Consider the following 6,848-nt stretch of genomic DNA (forward strand, 5'->3'; position numbering starts at 1 on the left):
TTGGCACGGGATAGAGCAGGGTTTAGGGCTGTTGTACATAGGGTCGCTATGAGTTGCAAGCGACTCGACGGCACATAACAACAACAACAACAATTTTTCAGAAGTGGTACCTCAGATGAGTCCTCCAAAGGACCTCTGAGTGGACTTCAATCTCCAACCTTTTTATTAGTACCCAGAGTGTGTATCATCTGTACCACTCACAGATATTACCCATGGAACAGTGAGTGCCATGAATTGAATTGTATCCTCCCGCAAAATATGTGTCAATTTGGCCAGGCCAGGATTTCCAATAGTTTGGTACTTATATAATGATGTAATGTGGTCATTGCATAAGGATGTAATCATCTCTATTGTGTGATCTGATGTAGTCAGCCCTGATCTGATGTAAGGGAATTAGGTTGGGTGTAACAGTCAGGTCACAGCCCTGAGCCAACGTAAGGTGGATTTCCTTGAGGTATGGGCTGCATCTTTTCTAATCTTGTAAGAGATAAAAGGAGAGAAAAGTGAGCAAAGATAAAGGAACCTGAGTAAAACCAAGAAAGAAAAACTAGGATCAGAGCACACTATTTGCACCTGGGGCCCCTGCACTGAGAAATTCCTATACCCAAAGGAAGATTGGTGCCCAATCACATGTAGATCTCCAAGGGACACCAGGCCCACGAATACTGAAAGGAGACAAAGACCCTCCCCCAGAACTGACCCCAGATAGAAAGCCTTCCCCTAAAGTTTATAATCTGAATTCACTCTGGTAGAATAGTAGATGGGAGTGGAGCTGGTGCTGTGCTGCTAACACAAAGATAGCCCCTCTCTGGTGGTTCAAATTCCCCTACAGCTCCACAGAAAAAAGATAAGGTCATCTCCTCCTATGTGATTTTCAACCTCTGAAAACTCAGTGGAGGGTCAGCTATGAATCAGCATTTGGTTCCAACTGGACAGCAATGAGTCAAGTTTTTGAGTCTCCGAAATATTGAGGTCTGTTGTTCATTCATAGGGTTGCTATGAGTTCTACTCGATGGCACCTAACAACAGAAAATTATGAGGAAATACATTTCTATTTGTTAAAGTCATCTACTTGTGGTATTTATGTTATTATAGCCCCAAATTACTATGACAGTGGACAACGAAGGGATTGTTGTTTTGAATCCTTACATTTTGGAGTCATTTGATAACAATAAATAACTAAAGAAGTGTGACTGCATCAGCAGAAACGCACCAGACTGGTGGCGAAGCAGGGTGGCAGCAGATGCATTGGAAAACCTTGTCTAGTGGGTGGCCTTCCCAGCAGCTACCCAAGGGCTAAAGGTGGTCCTGCTCACCCCAGGATGAGGGTCTGTATTGTCACCCCATAGTCCATCAATTGTCATTTCCTCTCTGCTTCTGGAACAGAGAGGTGCCAGCACCATTACCTCTTAAGCCTCTGTGTGTCTGTAGAGAGAACTAACTGGCTGCCAAGGGAGCAAATGAGGCCCAACCTTCCTCAGAAACATCCATCGTCCTGTGCTGCTCCAGGCAGAGTCCCAGCGTATAAATCCCTTCTGCAGGAGCTGGCTCAGAGTGCATCCATCTTCGCAAGCTCATTATTCATCTGATTATTTCCGTGCCATCCAGTGGGGAACAAAAGCCATCAATAAATCACAACATGGCTGCGGATTATACTAAATGACCTGAGCAGTGTGCTGGCTGTGCCAGTCATGTGACCAAGGGTGCCAGGGTACCACAGCCCTCCTGAAGAATGTGCAGCCTACTTTTACCTCAGACCACCTCCCACTCCCACTCCCACTCGCCCTTGATATCCTTGCCTGCCTTAATCGCACTGCCATTGAGTCACTGCTGCGTTGACTCACAGCCACCCGATAGGATACAGTAGAGCTGCCTCATAGGGTTTCCAAGGCTGTGACCATTACAGAAACAGTCTACCCTCTCTTTCTCCCACAGAACAGCTGGTGCATTCTGACCTCTGACTTTTCTATTTGCCACTAAGCACTTAATCACTGAGCCACCCAGGTTCCTTTCATCTGCCTTTTGTTAGGTTTGCTGAGCTAGCTAGGACTCCTTGTGCCCTTGTGAACGACAGGTCTGAATTTCACCCTCTCCTGCACCGTCCTCGTGATCTCTGTCATGCTCAAGCCCATTGTGGTCCTCACTGTGGCCATCCATGTTTCTAAGGGTCTTTCTTTCACTGATCCTCTATCTTTCCCAGCATGATGTTTCTCTTCAAGGACTGGTTTCTTCTGAAAATATGCCCAAAGTAAATGAGCCTTAGAATGATTAAAACACATGGGTATAGGAGTCATCAACTTGTCGGATGACCAGAAGCCACTCTCCATGTTGCTTCTGATTACCAATTACTTCTGGATTGATTTCCACTCATGGAATATTGAAATCATGAGAAAATATGTCCCGTGTGTGTCAGAGTAGAACTGTGCTCTCTATGTATGGGGAGCCGGGGCAGGGGGCACTATTGTGGCTATTATTTCAGAATAATTGGGATACACACACACACACACACACACACACACACACACCCTCCAGACCAAATACCATGGCACCATGGGCATATATAATTTCTTAACTTTGGTTTCTTTCTGTTTCAACTGGATCCAGTAGTATTTGCTCCATCAATTTCATAAAGCAATTCTTTTTTTTTTTTTTCGCTGCAACTTGAAGCTTCTTTATTGTGGTAAAACGGTGGCCGCGGCCTCATAAAGCAATTCTGAGGCTCAAATCGAAGAGAAGTTAAGTGAGCCTTTACCAAACCATTAAGTCATAGAAAAAAAAATATAAGACGCTTTCCTGAATCATTCCTTCTCTGAATTTTGGTGGGTCTTTTCCTCTTCCTGTCCCTAGTCTTCCTATTTTTCTGGGATTTGTACTATCAAGAGTCTTGCTCCAGATTTTCTGGGATAACCAAGGAAATTTGGGTCAGTTGGCTTTGGAAGAAAGAAGTTATGTTGTGTGTAGTTGAATCAATTCTGACTCACAGAGCTCCTATAGAATAGAGTGAAACTGCCCCTTAGAACATCTCGACTAGACTCTTTATGGGAGCAAATCACTTGGTCCTTTCGCCCATAGTGTTGTGGGTGGGTTTGACTTTTCAGTTAGCAATCAAGTGAGTACTAGGACTCTTGAAAGAAAAGGAGATTACCCCTACTGAGAACACAGTACTTTTCAGACTTTCTTATTTGTTGTTTCCCACTGCTCCCTGCCCTTAGCAAGCCCCTAAAGTGGGTTTCATTGGCTCTGTTTCCACAAAGATAGGAAGTGGACTTGGAGAGGTCACATAGCTTTCATTGTCACAGAGCAGGAATGACACTGGAGATCACATATTTTTATTTTTTCTTCATTATAGGCATTATTCTAGTTCCTCTTCGTTTTTGGTTTTTCTTACACAATTAAGACCCCCTTGGTTAGACTAGAATCCATTATTCATTCATGAATTATAGTATCTCATGGATAAAGCAGTCAATGACAAAAAAAACACCAACAACACAAGATGAGCTGATTGTGAAGTTTCTCCACAAATGTATTTTATCCATGAACATCTGATCCAAATCTGATCATTATAGTAGAACCATAATCTCTCTACAGAATGCTTGAGAATTTGAAAAGACAATTTTATTTTCCAACCAAGAATGGACTAACCCTTACAGGAACAAAACTGATAGGCATGTCTATTTGTTTCAAGGGAGCCCAGTGAATAACACCCTTGTTCCTCATCCATATTTAAGAATGTAGTGAGATGTAAAGGTGTGTCATTCGAAGGCCACCAGCTGCTCCATGGGACAAGGACAGGCAATCTCCTCCTGTGCAATTAACTGCCTCTGAGAACCTGCCAGAGTGTCAGCTATGTGTTGATTCTGACTTGACGGTACACAGCAACAAGTGAGAAGTAAGATAAAAGAATAAGGAATATTGATACTTAAATAGTTCCTTTACTTATAGTGGGACTACTTAATCCTTAACCTTGGATTTATTTTTTTTTATAGATATGCTCAATGGAGTATTTCCTTGGTTGATAGGAGGACAGAAGAGAAGGTGTACATCCTTATGGCAACCTGTTACCAAGGAAAGAGTGAAGAAGCTGGACTGCACAGGCTGTTACTCTTTTAAGATTCATCAGTTAGATGGAGAGAGGTCAAGAATATCACAAAGAAGGGTGCCTTCCATGTAGAATGAGTGAGAGTAAAGCTTTCTTTCTTAACAATGGCATCAGAGTTTGAATAAAAATCTCAGATCGGGTAGACAATTGTAAAACTTTGACAAATTATATTTCATTGTTGAAGAGGTTGTTGTGTACCATCAGGTCAGAATGGATGCATAGCTGACCCTCTGCTGGGTTTTCAGAGGCAGTTAATTGCAAAGGAGGCGATTGTCCACACTTCTCCTGCCAAGCAGCTAGTGGATCCAAACCATGTGTCTTTGGGATTGCAGCACAGTTTCTTACCACTAGACCACCTGAGCTGTTGAAGAGGAAGTACTTAAAAATGAATCTTATAAAATAGGAGTCAAGGAGTAATAGAATAGGAGAAAAGAAAATTTTCCTTTCAGCAGCAGTTGTAATTAATAAATGTCAACAGCATTTAGTAAACTGAATATGTGGTTTAAAAGCTTGAGACAGATGTTTCCAATTTTGAGGACTTACTGGAAGTTCTTATGAAAATAATCCTTAGGCTTGATCCTAAAGATCTCCTCAGAGAGGGAGAAACTATTTTTGGCTGGAATTTCATTGAAGTTGGACTTTTAAAAGAGACCCTGTACATCCCAAGCAGAAAGCTACAGCAAAAACATTTAAGTCATAATTTTTATGTTAAATGATTTGTTTTGCCTGAATAGTATAGTCTTGCAAAAGGACTAAGTAATTTGAAATATTTAAGTTTATATTTAACTCTAAGGATTAAATATGACAAGATAATGTGTAAAGATTTGTCCATTGAGAATGAAAGAACACTGATAATAAAAATGGAAGATTTAAATAAGTGGGCATATATACCATGTTCATGGATGATAAGATTCCATATTTTTTAAAAATAAACTAAAAATGGTCATTGTGTAGTCTCCTTCACTTCCCCATGTCTGCTGATCTTGCTTGCTGCTGTGGACCATGGAGTTGGAACTGACCCATAGCTGACCCTCTGGTGGGTTTTCAGAGACAGTTAATCGCATGGGAGAAGATTGCCCATCCTTCTCTGCAGAGCAGATGGTGGCCTCAAATCATGTACCTTTACATCTGACTACATTCTTAAATATGGGTGAGAAACAAGGGTGTAACTTACTGGACTCTTGCCTTTCTATTTATATAACAATTTATAGATGAATGTTTATTATTGTTAATTCAGGACAATGTATGTAATTGTGTTTACTTTCACTGAACATATGTATTGGGTCTTCCCTTGTTCTTTATGATATTATACTTATAATTTCCTATTGTTTATTGCCTTTCTGGTAATCCGTCTTCCCCCTCCCCTTGGTAATCTATCTTAATATGTGTCTGTTATATATTTAGGTATCTCTGATGGCCTAATGATAAGGAGCTGAATTACCACCCCGAAGGCATGTGGTTCGAATCATCCTACTGGCTCCAGTGAAGAAAGCTGGGCAATTTCCTCTCATGAAAATTTTAGCCTCGGAAAATCTGTTGGAGGGTCAGCTATGGATCAGTTCCAATTCAATAGTAAGTAACAACAACATTATCTATTTACGGAATTTTCCCTCCTCTGCCCTCTTCAATCCCTGGTAACCATGAAAGAAAAATTATTTCTGTTTGCAAGCTTCTTTCACTTTTTATAATCATGGTTTTATATACATTTTTATCCTATTGTAACTGATTTATTTCACTCAACATAGTGCCCCCTATGCTATTCATCCAGGTTATACAGTGTTTTGGAAAATCTTCATTATTATTTAGTGTTGCATAGTATGTATGTACTATAGTTTTGGTAATTGTGTGTACGTGCCACAGGTTTCCCCCCCTTTATCCATTGAAAGCCACATGGTTTGTTTCAATCTCTTTGCTACTGTAAATAATAATAATGCGATGAAATGTTGTTTGCCATCAAGTCAGAACAGACCCATAACTGACCCTGCAGCAGATTTTCAGAAGCAGTTACTCATACTGGAGGAGATTGCCCAAACTTCTCCTGTGAAGCATCTGGTGTATTCAAACCAAGTGCCCTTGGGATTATGAGCCTGAGATTATGTCCCAACTCTTATGTATGTTAATATATCTATTGAATAGTAAATATCTAGGAATAGTAAATAGGGAGCTCTGATATCTTAGTGGTAAGGAATTGCAGGGTCAACAAAAAGGTTCACAGTTCAAATCCACCAGCTGTTCTCTGGGAGAAAGATGAGCAATCTCCTGTGTGATTTACTGCCTCTGAAAGTCTGCTGGAGGCTATGGGTCGGTTCCAAATCAATGATACAGAAAATAATAACAACGGTAGGATTGCTGGATCAAACGTAGTTTTCTTTCCAAATTTTTAAAGAAGTGTCTCAACTTCCTCAGTGCTTGTATCATTTCACAACTCCATGAGAAGTGCATGAGAATTCTAATCTCTCCACACTCTTGCCAGTATTTGTTGTTTTGTCTTTTCAAACTTTGCTATTGTTGCTGGGGTCCGATACTATTTCACTGTTGTTTTGATTTCCATATTTCTGGTAACTAATGATCTTGAGCTTTTCATGTGTTTGTTGGCCATTAATTTTAGAAAACATAATGCATGAGAACGATTGCATGAAACACAATGTGAATGAAGAATAGTGTGAAACATGTGAACTTTGTAAGCAAACCAATTTTAAAAAGTTAATGAACTTTGTAAATAAACCAGTAAAAAATTAAAATAAAAAAA

The sequence above is a fragment of the Elephantulus edwardii genome, unplaced genomic scaffold (genome assembly GCF_000299155.1).
Source record: "Elephantulus edwardii isolate Elephantulus edwardi_28Jun2011 unplaced genomic scaffold, EleEdw1.0 scaffold00066, whole genome shotgun sequence".
In the NCBI taxonomy this organism is placed as follows: Eukaryota; Metazoa; Chordata; class Mammalia; order Macroscelidea; family Macroscelididae; genus Elephantulus; species Elephantulus edwardii.